General features: G+C 44.4%; 1 pseudogene across 1 annotated transcript; it reads left to right on the top strand.

The window, feature by feature from the left end:
• Positions 1-11,153: 11,153 nt before the first annotated feature.
• Positions 11,154-17,432, top strand: LOC125525930 (uncharacterized; annotated as a pseudogene). Its single transcript, XR_007291476.2, has 3 exons — positions 11,154-14,507; positions 16,162-17,055; positions 17,163-17,432. The product of XR_007291476.2 is annotated as an uncharacterized LOC125525930 (transcript).
• Positions 17,433-19,164: the final 1,732 nt, after the last annotated feature.

The following is a 19,164-nucleotide window of genomic DNA, read 5'->3' as shown; positions in this document are numbered from 1 at the left end:
GTAGTTCTCCCTCGGGGCTGAGGGTATGTACCAGTAGCTATGTGTTTTATCTCTCTCTCTCTCTCTCTCGTGTTCTTGAGATGATACGATCTTGATGTATCGCGAGCTTTGCTATTATATTTGGATCCTATGATGTTTCTTCCCCCCTCTACTCTCTTGTAATGAATTGAGTTTCCCCTTTGAAGTAATCTTATCGGATTGAGTCTTTAAAGAATTGAGAACACTTGATGTATGTCTTGCCATGGATATCTGTGGTGACAATGGGATACCGCGTGCCACTTGATGTATGTTAAGGTGACCAACTTGCGGGTTCATGAACCTATGCATAGGGGTTGGCACACGTTTTCGTCGTGATTCTCCGGTAGATCTTTGGGGCACTCTTTGAGGTTCTATGTGTTGGTTGAATAGATGAATTAAGATTGTGTGATGCATATCGTATAATCATGCCCACGGATACTTGAGGTGACATTGGAGTATCTAGGTGACATTAGGGTTTTGATTGATTTGTGTCTTAAGGTGTTATTCTAGTACGAACTCTAGGGCTGTTTGTGACACTTATAGGAATAGCCCAATGGATTGATTGGAAAGAATAACTTTGAGGTTGTTTCGTACCCTACCATAATATCTTCGTTCGTTCTCCGCTATTAGTGACTTTGGAGTGACTCTTTGTTGCATGTTGAGGGATAGTTATGTGATCCAATTATGTTAGTATTGTTGAGGGAACTTACACTAGCGAAAGTATGAACCCTAGGCCTTGTTTACCATCATTGCAATACCGTTTACGCTCACTTTTATCACTTGCTACCTTGCTGTTTTTATTATTTCAGATTACAAAAACTATTATCTACTATCCATATTGCACTTGTATCACCATCTCTTCGCCGAACTAGTGCACCTATACAATTTACCATTGTATTGGGTGTGTTGGGGACACAAGAGACTCTTTGTTATTTGGTTGCAGGGTTGCTTGAGAGAGACCATCTTCATCCTACGCCTCCTACGGATTGATAAACCTTAGGTCATCCACTTGAGGGAAATTTGCTACTGTCCTACAAACCTCTGCACTTGGAGGCCCAACAACGTCTACAAGAAGAAGGTTGTGTAGTAGACATCAACCACCATACAATCAAGGTCCGACTACAGAACCAAAATAAAAGAAGAGCACCCCTAATGCGAAAGATCCCCGATCGCCCCAACTGGGCTCCACTACTGATCAACTGGAAATGGAAACAACATAACGAACACGATCTTCATCGAGCTCCTCCTTGAGCTCGGTTGCGTCACCCGCACGATATCATCGGCACCTGCAAACTGGTTTTGGAAGTAATCTGTGAGTCACGGGGACTCAGCAATCTCACACCCTCGCAATCAAGACTATTTAAGCTTATAGGTAGGGTAAAGATATGAGGTGGAGCTGCAGCAAGCACTAGCATATATGGTGGCTAACATACGCAAATGAGAGCGAGAAGAGAAAGGCAAGGCACGGTCGAGAATCTGTGATCAAGAAGTGATCCTAGAACAACCTACGTTCAAGCATAACATGAGACCATGTTCTCTTCCCAGACTCCACCGAAAAGAGACCATCACGGCTACAGACGCTCTTGATCCATTTTAATTAAGTTAAGTTTCAAGTTTTCTACAACCGAATATTAACAAATTCCCATCTGCCCATAACCGCGGGCACGGCTTTCGAAAGTTCAAAACCCTACAGGGGTGTCCCAACTTAGCCCATCACAAGCTCTCACGGTCAACGAACGATATTCCTTCTCCCAGGAAGACCCGATCAGGCTCGGAATCCCGGTTACAAGACATTTCGACAATGGTAAAACAAGACCAGCAAAGCCACCCGGATGTGCCGACAAATCCCGATAGGAGCTGCACATATATCGTTCTCAGGGTACACCGGATTGTCCAAACTTCTGGTAGGCCAGCCTAGAGTTGCCCCTGGTGGCCACCGGCGGCTGACAAGTTGGACCAACACTTAGAGGAGCACTAGCCCCGGGGGGGTTGTTAAAATAAAGATGACCCTTGGGTTGGCCGACCCAAGAGAAAAAAAGGCTAGGTGGCAAATGGTAAAACCAAAGTTGGGCCTTGCTGGAGGAGTTTTATTCAAAGCGAACTGTCAAGGGGTTCCCATTATAACCCAACCGCGTAAGGAACGCAAAATCAAGGAACATAACACCGGTATGACGGAAACTAGGGCGGCAAGAGTGGAACAAAACCCCAGGCATAAGGACGAGCCTTCCACCCTTTACCAAGTATATAGATGCATTAAGTAAATAAGATATATTGTGATATCCCAACAATAATCATGTTCCAACATGGAACAAACTCCAATCTTCACCTGCAACTAGCAATGCTATAAGAGAGGCTGAGCAAAGCGGTAACATAGCCAAACAACGGTTTGCTACGACAAGGTGGGTTAGAGGCTTGGCATGGCAATATGTGATACATGATATAGCAAGTGGTAGGTATCGCAGCATGGCAATAGAGCGAACAACTAGCAGGCAAAGATAGAAGTGATTTCGAGGGTATGGTCATTTTGCCTGAGATCCCGCAAGGAAGAAGAAACGAGTCCGTGAAGACGACAAACGGACGGAGTCAACGAATCCTCACAAACGCAACGTAATCGGAACCAACCCGAAGAAGCAACACCGGAAAGAAGCACACAACATAGTAAACAACCAACACATGAACATGGCATGATGCACAATCAAGTATGATGCATGTCCGGTTTAGTGAAGCATGACATGGCAAAGTGCAAAAAACAACACTATAAATTAAGTGGAGATCAATATGCAACAGAGTTGCATATTGAAGAAAACACCACATGACTTATTTAGTTCTCTCTCGTTTAGGTACTCAACAATATTAAATGTCGATTAACATGGCAAGGGGTGAAGCAAAGTAAAACTGCCTATCTAGGCAAGTTTAAATGCGGCCGGAACAACAAGCAACAAGTCCGGAAAATCCTCATGTGCATATTAATGGATTTGGTACTGTTCTGCCCTAAACTATATTTTAGAGTTTTTAAACATGCAAAGTGGTGCCACCATGTTAAACTAGGCATTTTTCTACCTCATTTACATATAAAGATTATTTAAAACCAAGCTATGGTTGATTAGTTATGAAATAAAGCATTTTAGCATGGCATATGAACAAAATTAGACAAACAGCATTTTAAACATTTCAAACATGCATGAAAGTGGCATATTATGAAACTAGACAAAATTCTAAGCACTTTACATATTAAGTTTGTTTAATTCCGATGCACGGTTTTTCTGCAAATCTGTAAATCCCTGGTTAAATAGCAAATTCGCAGAACCAAAAAAAACATCCACTGGGCCGAATCTTGTTGGCCCAACAGGAAGAGGGAAACTGGAGGGGCTGCTCACATCGGGCCTTGGCCTAGCTGGTGGAGAGGGCAGGCCTGCAGGGGCGCGCAGCTGGGCCTGTTGGACGCGGTCCGCGCGGCGCGATGGGCCGAGGACGGCGTGGAGACCCACACGCGGGAGGCCGTTGGGCACCGTCGTCCCTTCGTCTCGATTCCCCCGATCGAGGCAGGGGCCTGGCGGCGGCAGATGACACCGGCGGTGAGGCAGCGGGGAAGACGCCGGGCGAGGCGGATTTGGTGGGGGCGGCGCCAGATCCGATGGGAGGAGAGGTCGACGACGAGAAGCAGTGCCGGAGGCTGATGTTGGAGCTACGGCGGCGGGGAGGCCTCAGGCGCTGGCGTCGTGGTAGCGGCGATCGCCGGAGGGGCCGGGCGGTGGCCGGAGTGAGGCGGAGGAGGCGGGGTCAGCTTCAAGGAGGGGCGCACTCCGGCAGGCGACGCTTGGTGTCGGGGTCGCGGGATCCAGATCGGCGCGGGGATGAGGCTGGATGCCTCGGGCGAGGGTGAGCTCATCCCTGGAGCGGGCACGAGGAGGTTTCGGGCCCAGATGGGCTTGCTCTGGGCTCTGCGGGCCCACGCGGAGAGGTGGGAGGTGGCGGCTGAGGAGTGGAGGATGCTGGCGGTGGCGCGGATTTCGAGGCAAGGCTAGGGTTTCTAGAATAGGAGGGCTAGGCCTTCCTTTTATAGCCGGTAGGGCTAGGTTAGGGGGGGTTTGAGGCAGTTTTTGGACCCCTTGATCATGATCGGACGGCTCCGGACAAGAGGGGGACTAGGTGGGATGCAGGTGGGTTTAGTGGGCTGTGTTTAGAAGGTCTTGGGCTGAGAGGAGAGAGAAGAGGTGCGGCCCTGTGGCAGTCTCGGAGGCCGAAACGTCCGACAAATAAACCGGCAACGGTGCCGCTACGGATGACGGTTGGACTATCAAATGAACTCCGAATGTGACGAAACTTGACAGGAGGTCTACCTACACTATAATAAGATCGCATGCCAACTTTCGCCCCATTCTGAGAACATTTTTATGCCACTTATAAAATAATATTTCAGACGTGTCGCGGGCGCGTGCAAGTGTGTCTGGGCTCGGAATGGACAACGGAAATAACAAGGAGACCCGGACGGGTGCAAGTTTGAAAACATGATGATGCAATGCACATGATGACATGACAAGATGCAACAAGCAAGCCAATGACAAGGCAACAACAACGAATAACTGGAAGACACCTGGCGCATCGGTCTCGGGGCATTACAACACTCCACCACTACGAGAGGATCTCGTCCCGAGATCTAGGATGGCACCGGAGAGAAACAGAAGAGGAAGAGAAGAGGTAAAACTAGGTTGCTTCTTTGACAAACGAGTGAAACCAAGAACCTTGAGAGGTTAAACAATTTTAAAGAAAGAATACAACGAATATGAACGAAGTTGAAAACACTCCGTTAGATAAGAGAAACAAGGAACCTTACTAGAGCCTTGTAGGTTGAAAGAAGTAAGAAAAGGGTTGCAATGGACAAGAAGTACATGCAAGCACTCTGATTAAAACGAGATGTACAAGGAACGATAAGGATCAATTACGACAACACTCCGGTTAAAACAAGATAGAGAAGGAATAAGAATGATATAATTTGGACAGCACTCCGACTAAAAATGGAAGGAATAGAACAAGATTTTGACAAGATGAGAGGATACTTGATGAAAATCAACAACACACTGCCTCCGGAACTATTGAAAGAATGACACAAAGGGTAAGAAGGATTTCAGACGGCACTCCGGTTGAGAAGGGAGCCAAAACTTGATAGAATGGGAAGAACTTGAAAAGAGGGCATGACACTCCGGTTAAATGGATAAGCACGAACAGAACATGATCTTTGACAAAACGAGATTATGGGTGAATATAGCAACAAAACAATGCCTCCGGAACGAAAGAAAAGAAGTTGGATCGTTGGAAAGGAAAGAATTGAGAAGAAAATGACAACTTCTGCCACAAATGAGCTTGGAAAACACCCTTCCAAGAAGGTTAAAACGGAATTGTTGGAAAACCAACAACGGAAGGAATAAGCTTATAGTGGGCTTATGAAAAGCATCTCAAATTTGAGGTGAAATTCTGCCACTAACGGAAACAATAGATTGGATTGATATGAACAAGAAGACGAGAATCTTATTTCACCGGGAGGATAAATGAAGAACTTGGGTCATTTATGAGCACCATAAATAGCAACAATCCTTAGGGAAGGCTTTAGATGAAACATGGCACAAGATAACTCCAACGAAGAGATTGGTGGATTTAAAATATCTCATTGTTGACAACATGTGAATCATGAAACACGAGCTCAAATTGTCAAGAATGGCAAAACACCACTTCAAAAGATAAGGTAGAAAGAATTGCACTTCGGATTACAAGATGAAGAAAACTTGAGCTCCTCTGAAAAGAATCTCAATGAACACTTTGAGAATGAATTAAATACTTGATGAACCCTCATGTAGAGCCTCCATGAAGAATTCCGGTAACAAAATGCTGATAAAAAGAAAGAGAAGTTGAAAACACAAGGTGAAGCCTTGTACTGATTTAGATGGATCTTTGTGATGATATAATTGAGTGAGGTTGGAACTCCGGGAAAGAAAAGATGAATCCAGTGAAACCGAGAATTTGATGAGCCTCCAGAATAAAGAATTAATTTACTTGGATAAAACAAGAATAGGAATTATGTTATGCGTATCTTTCGCCAATTTAAATTGATGACAAGCAACGAACTATGCATACTACTTATTCTCGTAGAAAGGCTTAAGAGAGACAAGGCGCAAACTAGGGAAGGTCTTCAACGAACCACCGGTGGGATTGAAAAGAACGAATGAATTGATATGATAAACAAAGGAAGAAGAATCTTGGAAGAACCACCGTAAGAATTGAAAACGATTGAAGAAAATATAAAGAAGCACTGGGAAGAATTAGAGAACAAATGAAGATACTTGAGGGGATTTAGATACAAATGAACGAATAAAATACGAACTGATTAGAGAATACTTGAATGATGCACTGGTAAGATTTGGAGAATGAAAGCTGAAGTCTGAGAATGAGTAAGTCTTCTGAAAAGATGGGCTCCGGAGAATGAAATTGAAAAGAATCTTGAATTGCTCCGGATAGGTGAAAAGAATTCTCACAATCAAAAAAAATTATGAGAGGATGGCAACAAGCTAGAATGACGAATCTTGAAGAGAATGGAGCAAGATTGAGAGGAAAATCTTCTTCGGTCTTGAAATGTCGAGCGTGACGACGAGAAAACACCAACATGAATTGTTTCGATACTTCGGAATGAAGAATGGAAAGGTTGAGCCAACGATGAAAAGAATTTGAAAGATCTTGGAGAAAATACATAAGACTGATGATAATTCATTCGTACGTCAAACTTCGAAAATAATTTGGGAGTAACTCCAGGAAAAATTAGAAGAGTCAGGTAAGATCCTGGAAAAGACCTGTGGGTTAGGGCCCACTGAAAGATACACCGTTGAATGATTTGAAAGAGAGATTGCATCGGTTGAGTTTAAATGGCTTGAAAGAGATAACCACCTCGAAAGAGCTTGAACGAATGCAGAGTGGAAGCACGAATCTTCGAGATATCTTGAACACTCTGGAACAATTGAATAGCAAGCGTGGAAGATTAAGAGGTGCACCGGCATGCGAAAACATTTGAAATAATGAAAATAATGTGATCAAACACCGAAAGCTTGAATAGAAACCACCAGAGAAGAAAAAGAACGAATAATGATGAACTTGAAGCTCCGTTAGTATCCTCCTGAGAATCACCGGATAAGAACATTGTAAGAAAAGAATGAAGAGACTTCTCACAAATAAAAGGATACATGACTAAGAAATCCGAGTCCTTGAAGAAAAAGGGTGGGAGGGTGGGAAAATAAAGGAAAACTTGGGACGGATGAAACAAACAACGTTGAGAAGACTCGAGTTGATCTTGCGGATGTTGAAAAAGATCGGATCCACTTGAAGAGAAACACGCCGGTGAAAAGTATTGACATGACAATCTCGATTATCATGAAGGATTAGTATTCACATAGAAATATGAGAACACCGTTTAGGAAAGGTATGGAATCAACACATGACTTCGAAGCAACTCGAATACCACAACTGAAAACAAGACAAAGGATTGGCTTGCAGAATAAGCCGGAACAAACGTATGATAGAGATTTCGTCCGAAGTTTTCATGGTGGGGCCCACACGGGCTCGATCGTATAGCACCATCATGTACATGGTAGTGCACATGACATACGAAGCGTCCCCGAGTCAGCATAGCCAAGGACTCTTTAAGACACAATGAGACCACTATAAAACCAACCATGGATAGGCGGACCACTAGACGTCGAACCCCAATTTCATATCATACATCTGTCGAAAAGATATCCTAGGAGCTACTTAAATTCCCACTTATAAACTCCCGAATTTTCCCGGTTATGCAATCAGGTGTTGGGGATACAGGGGAAGCATAATATCTCACCCAAACTAACAAATCCTACATCCAGCTGTATCCATCCTTCAACACATAACCAAGAAACCTTCGGAAATCGTTTACCTCAACCTTCGAAAAGCATCCGTTATACGAGTTATGGAAATACTCCTGAACTCCTGCCCCAGTATTGGGTGGCGACGAGGTTATCTCACCAACAACTGCATAAAAGAGATTTTCGATGTCGACGAAACTCAGGTATTCCAGAACTGCAACGATAAAATTGTGACGACAACACCTCGGAACTCAACTCCCCGGGACACTGCCGCAACCCCTAAATGTCAGGAGGTACCAAGAACAATGTTCTCGTCACAAAACCATCGGAACGATTCCAAGATACCCGCGTGATCCTAAATTTTTTTAGTGAAATTTGAGGAGAGAAGAGTCAAAACACTACGTCAGGAGGCCTCACCAGAGCGACGAAGGGACTGAGGAGTAAAAAGAATCCTACTCTCCGATATATATATTCCTATAGGACTCAAAACATTTTTCTAGACTCAACAACGGCAACGATTCGATCAAGCAGGGGGGCTCCTAAGTCGGGGAAGGCTCTGATTACCAACTTGTAACACCCACGATGCGGTTATATCTCCCACGTGTCGGAGCACGACTTAGAGGCATAACCGCATTGTAGGCATGTCGCAAGAGGGGTAATCTTTACACATCCCATGTACTGAATAAGAAAGAAGTACAGAGTTGGCTTACAATCGCCACTTCACACAATACATGAGTATAGCATTACCTCAACCACCATACAATCAAGGTCCGACTACGGAACCAAAATAAAATAAGACCACCCCTAATGCGAAAGATCCCCAATCGCCCCAACTGGGCTCCACTACTGATCAACTGGAAATGGAAACAATATAACGAACACAATCTTCATCGAGCTCCTCCTTGAGCTCGGTTGCGTCACCTGCATGATATCATCGGCACCTGCAAACTGGTTTTGGAAGTAATCTGTGAGTCACGGGGACTCAGCAATCTCACACCCTCGCGATCAAGACTATTTAAGCTTATAGGTAGGGTAAAGGTATGAGGTGGAGCTACAGCAAGCACTAGCATATATGGTGCCTAACATACACAAATGAGAGCGAGAAGAAAAAGGCAAGGCACGGTCGAGAATCTATGATCAAGAAGTGATCCTAAAACAACCTACGTTCAAGCATAACACGAGACCGTGTTCTCTTCCCGGACTCCGCCGAAAAGAGACCATCATGGCTACAAACGTTGTTGATCCATTTTAATTAAGTTAAGTTTCAGGTTTTCTAGAACTGGATATTAACAAATTCCCATCTGCCCATAACCGTGGGCACGGCTTTCAAAAGTTCAAAACCATGTAGGGGTGTCCCAACTTAGCCCATCACAAGCTCTCACGGTCAACGAACGATATTCCTTCTCCCAGGAAGACCCGATCAGGCTCGGAATCCCGGTTACAAGACATTTCGACAATGGTAAAACAAGACCAGCAAAGCCACCCGGATGTGCCGACAAATCCCGATAGGAGCTGCACATATCTCGTTCTCAGGGCACACCGGATTGTCCAAACTTCCGGTAGGCCAGCCCAGAGTTGCCCCTGGTGGCCACCGGCGGCTGACAAGTTGGACCAACACTCAGAGGAGCACTGGCCCCAGGGGGGTGTTAAAATAAAGATGACCCTTGGGTTGGCCGACCCAAGAGAAAAAAAGGCTAGGTGGCAAATGGTAAAACCAAAGTTGGGCCTTGCTGGAGGAGTTTTATTCAAAGTGAACTGTCAAGGGTTCCCATTATAACCCAACCGCATAAGGAACACAAAATTAAGGAACATAACACCGGTATGACGGAAACTAGGGCGGCAAGAGCGGAACAAAACACCAGGCATAAGGCCGAGCCTTCCACCCTTTACCAAGTATATAGATGCATTAAGTAAATAAGATATATTGTGATATCCCAACAATAATCATGTTCCAACATGGAACAAACTCCAATCTTCACCTGCAACTGGCAACGCTATAAGAGAGGCTGAGCAAAGCGGTAACATAGCCAAACAACGGTTTGCTAGGACAAGGTGGGTTAGAGGCTTGACATGGCAATATGGGATACATGATATAGCAAGTGGTAGGTATCGCGGCATGGCAATAGAGCGAACAACTAGCAAGCAAAGATAGAAGTGATTTCGAGGGTATGGTCATCTTGCCTAAGATCCCGCAAGGAAGAAGAAACGAGTCCATGAAGAAGACAAACGGACGGAGTCGAACGAATCCTCAGAAACGCGACGTTATCGGAACCAACCCGAAGAAGCAACACCGGAAAGAAGCACACAACATAGTAAACAACCAACACATGAACATGGCATGATGCACAATCAAGTATGATGCATGTCCGGTTTAGTGAAGCATGACATGGCAAAGTGCAACAAACAACACTACAAATTAAGTGGAGATCAATATGCAACAGAGTTGAATATTGAAGAAAACACCACATGACTTATTTAGTTCTCTCTCGTTTAGGTACTCAACAATATTAAATGTCGATTAACATGGCAAGGGGTGAAGCAAAGTAAAACTGCCTATCTAGGCAAGTTTAAATGAGGCCGAAACAACAAGCAACAAGTCCGAAAAATCCTCATGTGCATATTAATGGATTAGGTAATGTTCTGCCCTAAACCATATTTTAGAGTTGTTAAACATGCAAAGTGATGCCACCATGTTAAACTAGGCATTTTTCTACCCCAATTACATATAAAGATTATTTAAAACCGAGCTACGGTTGATTAGTTATGAAATAAAGCATTTTAGCATGGCATATGAACAAAATTAGACAAACAGCATTTTAAACATTTCAAACATGCATGAAAGTGGCATATTATGAAAACTAGACAAAATTCTAAGCACTTTACATATTAAGTTTGTTTAATTCCGATGCACGGTTGTGAAGTTATTATATGCATGAAGTGCAAGGGTTTTTTCTGCAAATATGTAAATCCTTGGTTAAATAGCAAATTCGTAGAACCAAAAAAACATCCACTGGGCCGAATCTTGTTGGCCCAACAGGTAGATGGAAACTAGAGGGGCTGCTCACATCGGGCCTTGGCCTAGCTGGTGGAGAGGGGAGGCCTGCAGGGGCGCGCAGCTGGGCCTGTTTGGACGCGGTCCGCGCGGCGCGATGGGCCGAGGACGGCGTGGAGACCCACGCGCGGGAGGCCGCTGGGCGCTGTCGTCCCTTTGTCTCGATCCCCCGATCGAGGCAGGGGCCTGGCGGCGGCAGACGACACCGGCGACGAGGCAGCGGGGAAGACGCCGGGCGAGGCGGATCTGGTGGGGGCGGCGCCAGATCCGATGGGAGGAGGGGTCGGCGACGAGGAGCAGTGCCGGAGGCCGATGTTGGAGCTACGGCGGCGGGGAGGCCTCAGGCGCTGGCGTCGTGGCAGCGGCGATCGCCGGAGGGGCCGGGCGGCGGCCTGAGTGAGGCGGAGGAGGCGGGGTCGGCTTCAAGGAGGGGCGCACTCCGGCATGCGACGCTTGGTGGAGGGGTCACGGGATCCAGATCGGCGCGGGGACGAGGCTGGATGCCTCGGGCGAGGGTGAGCTCATCCCTGGAGCGGGCGCGGGGATGTTTCGGGCCCGGATGGGCTTGCTCTGGGCTCTGCGGGCCCGCACGGAGAGATGGGAGGTTGCGGTTGAGGAGTGGAGGAGGCTGGCGGCGACGCGGATTTCGAGGCGAGGCTAGGGTTTCCAGAATAGGAGGGCTAGGCCTTCCTTTTATAGCCGGTAGGGCTAGGTTAGGGGGGGGGTTGAGGCAGTTTTTGGACCCCTTGATCATGATCGGACGGCTCCGGACAAGAGGGGGACTATGTGGGCTGCAGGTGGGTTTAGTGGGCTGTGTTTAGAAGGTCTTGGGCTGAGAGGAGAGAGAAGAGGTGCGGCCGTGTGGCAGTCTCGGAGGCCGAAACGTCCGACGAATAAACCGGCAACGGTGCTGCTACGGATGACGGTTGGACTATCAAACGAACTCCGAATGCGACGAAACTTGACAGGAGGTCTACCTACACTATAATAAGATCGCACACCAACTTTCGCCCCATTCCGAGAACATTTTTATGCCACTTATAAAATAATATTTCGGACGTGCCGTGGACGCGTGCAAGTGTGTCTGGACTCGGAACGGACAACGGAAAGAACGAGGAGACCCGGACGGGTGCAAGTTTGAAAACATGATGATGCAATGCACATGATGACATGACAATATGCAACAAGCAAGCTAATGACAAGGCAACAACAACGAATGACTGGAAGACACCTGGCGCATCGGTCTTGGAGCGTTACAATAATAAACATTTATCATGATATAAGGAAATAAAGAATAACTTTATTATTGCTTCTAGGACATATTTCCTTCACAATTATCTTCCTATATAGATGATATTTAAGTTATACCAACTTTGGTCTTTCAAAAAAGTATTTAAGGTCTTTCAAAAAGTTATACCAACTTCCATTCATCCACCGATCGAGTACTAGTTATTGTATGCAATAGCTAGGTAATTATCAAATGTCAATGGAGCATCCAAAACTTCCAATATAGCATACATACGACTTTTAATCATATACAATTGATTATTGTTAAGCAAAACACGAAGCAGCAATTGACTTCCAGAGAATCTACAATTACTAATAAATAAGGGATTAGAAATTAATATGCGTCAAATATGACCATTTGAACCATAGGTTTTTTATTTTTGTTTCTTTTCAAAAGCAAAGAAGACTGAAAGACCTAACCACTAATGGGCAGGTGCAGCAAGGAGGAGCTCAGCAGAAGTGTAGAAGAGAGTGACGGGAGGCTCACCGTCGGCAGATTGGCAGATTTTGGCTGCCGGCGGGGTGATGCACATGTAGTGATGCTTGCCCTCATATCTTCCAAGCGAGCATATTGTTTTCTCTTCTATTAGTTTGAAAGTTTTTACAACTATACTGATATGTTTCATGAGAGGATAAAATACATAGCTTATTATTTTCTCTTCAAATAGTTCCAGATTACAAGGATGCCAATGTCCAGAATTAATCGACTACTGAAAAAATACACACCACCGTCATAGTTGCTAGGAAATCAGTGCATATCAGTTTTTTGTTGGGGCTGTACGTCAGATTAAGGCTCCCCGTCGTACAATGACTTTGTTGAAACAGTGAACTTATTTATTCGATTTCCTTTACTGGACTAAAAATGTAGTTTATCTTCCTGTACATATGTTTTTTTTCAGATTGTATGACATGTATGGCCGAATTTTAAACAAAATTTGTTCGGAGTTTTATTGTGAGATTTTGTTCAAGCAATAGAATATGCCTTTATTTGAGTTAGAATTTTTGGCAGGCGATATCCATGCAATAGCACAATACACATATGTATATCTTGCACTGAAGTTATTCGTATGACTTTCAGGTTCATGGCATAGAAGCAGAATATTAAGCAGTAGATGGGAAACTAAAAGAGAGAAAGAATACAAGTAAAATTATTACAAGTGTTGCTGATGCTACCTTTAGAAATTAAGTCGTTTGTTGTTCTATACCCAAGCAAGAACGTAAACGTTTACTGGACATAGAAAATATGGAAAATGCAGCTTTTTTTTTCCATCTTTTCTTGCTGTTTGCTGGAAGAGTTGGATCATTTGAAATAGTTGTATGACATGCCTTTTATTCCGGTCGAACGATTTCTAACGTGCCATTTTATGTTCACCAACTTAGGCTTCGTATATCATATGCAACATATCTTATCCAAGTTTTAACACCTTCAATTATTTCAATCAGCTTTCTTCTTTTCAAGTGATGCTAAATGTCACAGATAGTTATGTAGGTCTTTTTGATATTGTTGATTTTTTCTGGCAAGAATATTGTCGTAACAGTACTAACATATATTCATGTGTTAGCTGCCTTCCACGTATAGCAGTATTCTTGCATCAATAATGGATGATATTCCTCATTATTTTCATAAGTTAAAGTTCCTCTTATTGTGAGGTACAGTATTGTTGTCCCCACACCTCAGCAACTTTAAAATTTTAATTCGTAGAGGATGTATCCAGATTTGTCACGTTACCCATGTAATTACATTCTATATAGACTTATTACATTAATATAGGATGATACGCCAGAAGAGGTTATGCTCTGCGGTTTCTTTGTAGTGTTTGTTGGTTTTGATCTGACGGCTTAACAGGCCAGTTAGATCTATTAGTCTAACAGAAAAAAGGGAAAGATAACATTAAAGAAAAAGGCCCCACGCACCAACGTACGTGGGCTTTTTCTCCCAACTAAGGCGCCCTGATCGGGGGCACCCAAACCAACTGATGGTTTAGGTCCCCTGTCGCCAGCGCTACATAAAAGGGGGTACGGGAGAGGGTTGGCAGCCTGCGCAATCACAATTTTCGTACGGTTTCACTCCCCTCCCGATATTCTCTCACCCCATCTGATCGGGGGGAGCGCTGCAGCGACGGGAAGACCCACTCCAGCCGCCGCTGCTGTCCCCGGGCAGTGCCGGTGGCGTCCTGAGGGCATCAGGACGTTGAGAAGGACTGCTACCTCGACTACATCACCCCTGCATCACGCCTGCATCGAGCAGGCGATCATGTCCACTGCCGTGACATGTAAAGATTCCCTAAACTTTCTCTGTTCATGCTTTTTAGGTGATCTAGATGCAATCAGTTCCTGCGAATGGTATCCCAGAGATGCATAATTAATCCAACAATGGTATCAGTCGCCAATTTTGATTGCAATAGGTCCCTATATTATTGATCTGTAGATCAACATGAAGTTTAGATCAAGTCAGGTTTAGGGTTTTATGATCAAGATTGAAAGTTTTAGCCCCATGCTCATGCTACTGTTTGATGTTCATGCCAATTGTCGTCTGCAAATAATTATGTGATACCCTAATTTTGCTACGGATCAGTACTGCCACCTATGTTCATCAATTTTAATTAATCTCAGTTAAGATCTAATGCTCACCTTCATGTTAAGTTGTTTAAAATGGATCATGCTTAAGTTCTGTTTCCATATGCACTAAGCAAATTAGAAGGCAGAGGTCTAAACAGTATACAAACAGTAGAATCCCCACATCAAGAACCCTAGAAAAAATCCCCAATTTCGTAAGAACCCTAATTCTGCAACTGGGACTGTTTTTCCCCCAAATCAAACACTGATGTACACGAATTGAAGAAGAAATGAGGAGAATCCTCACCTAATGCGCCGCGCAGCCGCCTCTTCCCTTCGGGGCCCGCACCGCGTCCACCGCGGTGCGAGGGCGGAGACGCCGTGACGCCGCCGTCCTCAGGACGACGCGCGGGAAGAACTTGAGCCGCCGCCGCCGCCCTAATGGACGTGCTCCCTGTGTGGCCGACGCCGCACAGGTCGCCGTCGCCCTTCATGCCGCGGTGGCCGGCGCCCATCCTCCCTCCTTGATGCGCCATGTATGCGGATGCTAGCAGCCACGCTCGACGAAGGAGCACGCCGGACGTCGTCCACGGCATGCTGCTCCGGCGAGCGCAGCCGCCGCGCCGCCATGGCCGGCGTGCCTTTCGGGCCGCCGTCGAAGGCCGCTGCCAGAGTGTGAGAATCGGGGAGGAGGGGAAATGGTCTAGGGTTTGACCCAGCCGGCTGTTTTGCTCATTTGCGGGGCGATCCGAGTCATCGGCTCGATCCGACGACTGAGAGCATCGCGCGGCTCCCTGCTGAGCCGGCGGGCGCTAATGGGCCCTTTTTCGACCGTGGGCTGTGGCCTAGGTTGTGACGGTTCAGCGTTTTTTTAACGTGTTTTTTGCTGCCGGGCTGGGCTCTTTTACGCGTAGCCGTGGGGATTTTGGGCTAAAATCACTGTCGCGATTTTCTGTTTTTTTCCAGTGCGTTTAAGTTAATAGTTATTATGTTTTTGCACCGTTTAAAACAGAAAATGCCTAAAAATATAATGAACACATTATTATTCTGGGTAAAATTGAACCAACGAGATATTTTATTCAGGATTTATTCTGTGTTTTGCATGATGAACTTATTTAAGCATCAAATAATGATATTGTTTTTTTTATGTTGATGATTAAATGGAGAATGAAATGACTCTAATTTTAATTCGGACCAACGTTGTTTTATTATTATGAGTCATCACTTATGATATTTTAATTCCATGTTTTTTCTGCCCAACGGTGTTTTGACATGGAGTTGAAATTAAAATTCTTAGCATGTTTGTTCATTTACCAACGTAAATTTATAATCATGCAAGTTTATTTATGAATTTTTTAATGATAATTTCAGCTTCCGCTCCATTCCGGTCCGACATGATCGAACCACTTACGGGGAGTAACTTCCCTCATTGGAAGTCCCAAGTCGAATTATGTTTGGGTTGTAATGAATTTGACTATGCCTTGAGGGAAGAAAAACCTGTGGCACCTGTTGCAGATGCTACAGGGTATGTAGAACTCAAGAAGAATTATGATGTTAAGATGGAAAAGTGGAACAAGTCCAACCATATTGCGCTTCTCATCATGAAAGCGACAATATCGCCGGACATTTCTGAAGCACTCCCTAAGAAAGACACTGCTAAAGAATTCCTCACTGAAATGGAGGAGCAATTTAAAGGCTCCGACAAAGTGTATACTCATGAGCTTTTTGCTAAACTTCTTCAGAAATACACTATTGACGGAAACGTTAGGCAACACATATTGAGGGTGGTAAATGCTTACACCAAACTTAAGGCTTTGGAGTGTTCTTTAAGTGAAGCCCTTCTTGTCATAATTATTCTTGAGTCTCTTCCAGAAGAGTTTGAACAATTTAAGGTCAACTATAACTCTCTAAAGGAAAAATGGCCACTCTCTGAGATGACCATGTTTTTCATGTTGGCCACTCTCTGAGATGACCAATTTAAGGAGGAAGAGAGGATCATGAGGCAGAAGAAAGACCATGTTTTTCATGTTGGCTCTAACAAGAGAAAGCATGACGGGCAAGGTTTTCCCAAGCCTCAGAAAAAGGAAGTCAAGAAAGAAGGCACTAAGCCATTCAACCCTAAGGCATTCAAGGGTAAAGAAGCCAGTAGTTCTTCTTCTGCTCCTAGCAGCTCCACTGTTGGAGAAAATGCTTGTAACTTCTGCAAAGAGGAGGGACACTATCAAAGGGACTGCCCAGGCTTTCTAAAATGGATGAACAAAAGAGGTATTGATGAAATTACTTTTGTAGATGAATCTCTTTATGTCGATTTTTCTATAAAGTCATGGTGGATTGATTCAGGGGCAACCACTCACGTTGCTAACTCTATGCAGGGATTCGATACGATCCAAACTATAAGAGGAGGAACAAGAAAGCTTAAGGTTGCGAACGGAGTTGAGGCCGATGTTGAAGATGTGGGATCTCTCATGTTGGAGCTACACACTGGCCACACTCTTAGATTGAATAATGTTATTTATGTGCCTACCTTAAGTGGGAATTTGATTTCAGTTTCTCGTTTAGATGATGATATGTATGAGTGCCATTTTGGCAAGAAACAATTTGCTTTGATCAAATGTAATAAGAATGTATGCATCGGTGCTAGACGAGGCCAACTATACATGTTATCTCTTAATAATGATTCAGTTATGCATGTGAGTGATGAAATTAATGTTGAGAAGAAATGGAAAGGAGTTAGTAATTCTTCGAAATTGTGGCATTGTCGTTTGGGCCACATTTCGAGGGGGAGAATGGAATGCTTAGTTAAAAATGAAATACTCCTCCCATTAGACTTCTCAGATGCAGACAAATGTGTCGACTGCATTAAAGGCAAATTCGCAAAAACAATTAAGAAAGGAGCAGTAAGAGCCACAGGGGTTTTAGAATTAATTCACACCGACATATGTGGACCCCTTAATGTTAAGTCTGTAGATGGTTTTGATTCATTCATTACATTCACAGACGACTTTTCCCGCTATGGATATATTTATTCCATACGTGACCGATCGAAAGCTTTGGAGAAATTCAAAGTCTATACAGCGGAGGTTGAAAATCAACTGAACGCGAAAATCAAAGTTGTACTGTCTGATCGCGGGGGAGAGTATTATGGTAGGCATGCTCCTTATGGGTAGATTCCTGGACCTTTTGCCAAGTTCTTATCTGAAAATGGAATCGTTGCTCAATACTCAATGCCTGGTGAACCACAACAAAATGGTGTGGCCGAGCGTCGCAACCGCACCCTTATGGATATGGTGCAAAGCATGCTTAGTCACTCGAGTTTACCAGTAAGCCTTTGGATAGAGGCATTAAAGACAACTGCACACATACTAAATCTTGCTCCAACTAAGTCAGCACCGAACACACCTTACAAGATGTGGGCGGGAAAGAAACCGAGCTTGAATTACTTACGAGTCTGGGGTTGCCCTGCTGAAGCTAAAGTTTTCAATCCACAACTTAAGAAATTGGATCCAAAAATAGTTAGTTGTTTCTTCATTGGATACCCTCATAGGGGAAAGGGATATCGTTTTTATTTTCCAAGTCATACCACCAAGTTTGTGGAGACTAGACAAGCGGTATTTTTTGAGGATAATAAGGTCACTAAGTTAAGGGAGAACGATCTTGAGGAGAAGCGGGTTTGTGCACCATCCCCGATTATCCAAGTGATTGTTTTTCCAATACGAAGAAATGTGACAACTGATGGTCCTGAATCTCGTGGTTCAGTTTCTTAGTCAAATGGTGATCCGGAGACTAATAATGAAAATCCAGACACAAATGAGGACCACCAGGAAAATAATGATTCACAAAATGATGATGTACCACCACCACCTCCTCCTGTGGGTAGACCACGGCGTGAGAGGAAGAAAGCCATATCAGATGACTATATCACTTTCATGATTGAGGATATGAATGATCTGGGAAAGGTGGAGGATCCAACCTCTTATAAGGAGGCCATTAAAAGCGAAAATTCATCCAAATGGTTGGTTGCCATGGAAGACGAGTTGAAATCTATGGGCTCAAACGACGTATGGGACTTAGTAGAAGTTCCCGATGGAGCTAAGAAAGTAGGCTGCAAGTGGGTCTACAAAATCAAGTATGATTCCAAAGGGAATTTCGAACGGTTCAAAGCAAGGCTAGTAGCAAAAGGGTATACACAGAGAGAAGGCATTGATTATAAGCAAACCTTCTCTCCTGTGTCAACCAAGGATTCTTTCTGAATCATAATGGCATTAGTAGCTCATTACGACCTAGAACTACACCAAATGGATGTTAAAATGGCATTTCTAAATGGTGACTTAAAAGAAAACATTTACATGGCTCAGCCAGAAGGCTTTGTTGTGG

The sequence above is a fragment of the Triticum urartu genome, chromosome 7A, assembly GCF_056163025.1.
Source record: "Triticum urartu cultivar PI428250 chromosome 7A, HENAU_Tu73, whole genome shotgun sequence".
NCBI classification, from domain to species: domain Eukaryota; kingdom Viridiplantae; phylum Streptophyta; class Magnoliopsida; order Poales; family Poaceae; genus Triticum; species Triticum urartu.
The sequence above is the reverse complement of the archived record's forward strand: the minus strand, read 5'-3'. Positions and strand labels throughout refer to the sequence as shown.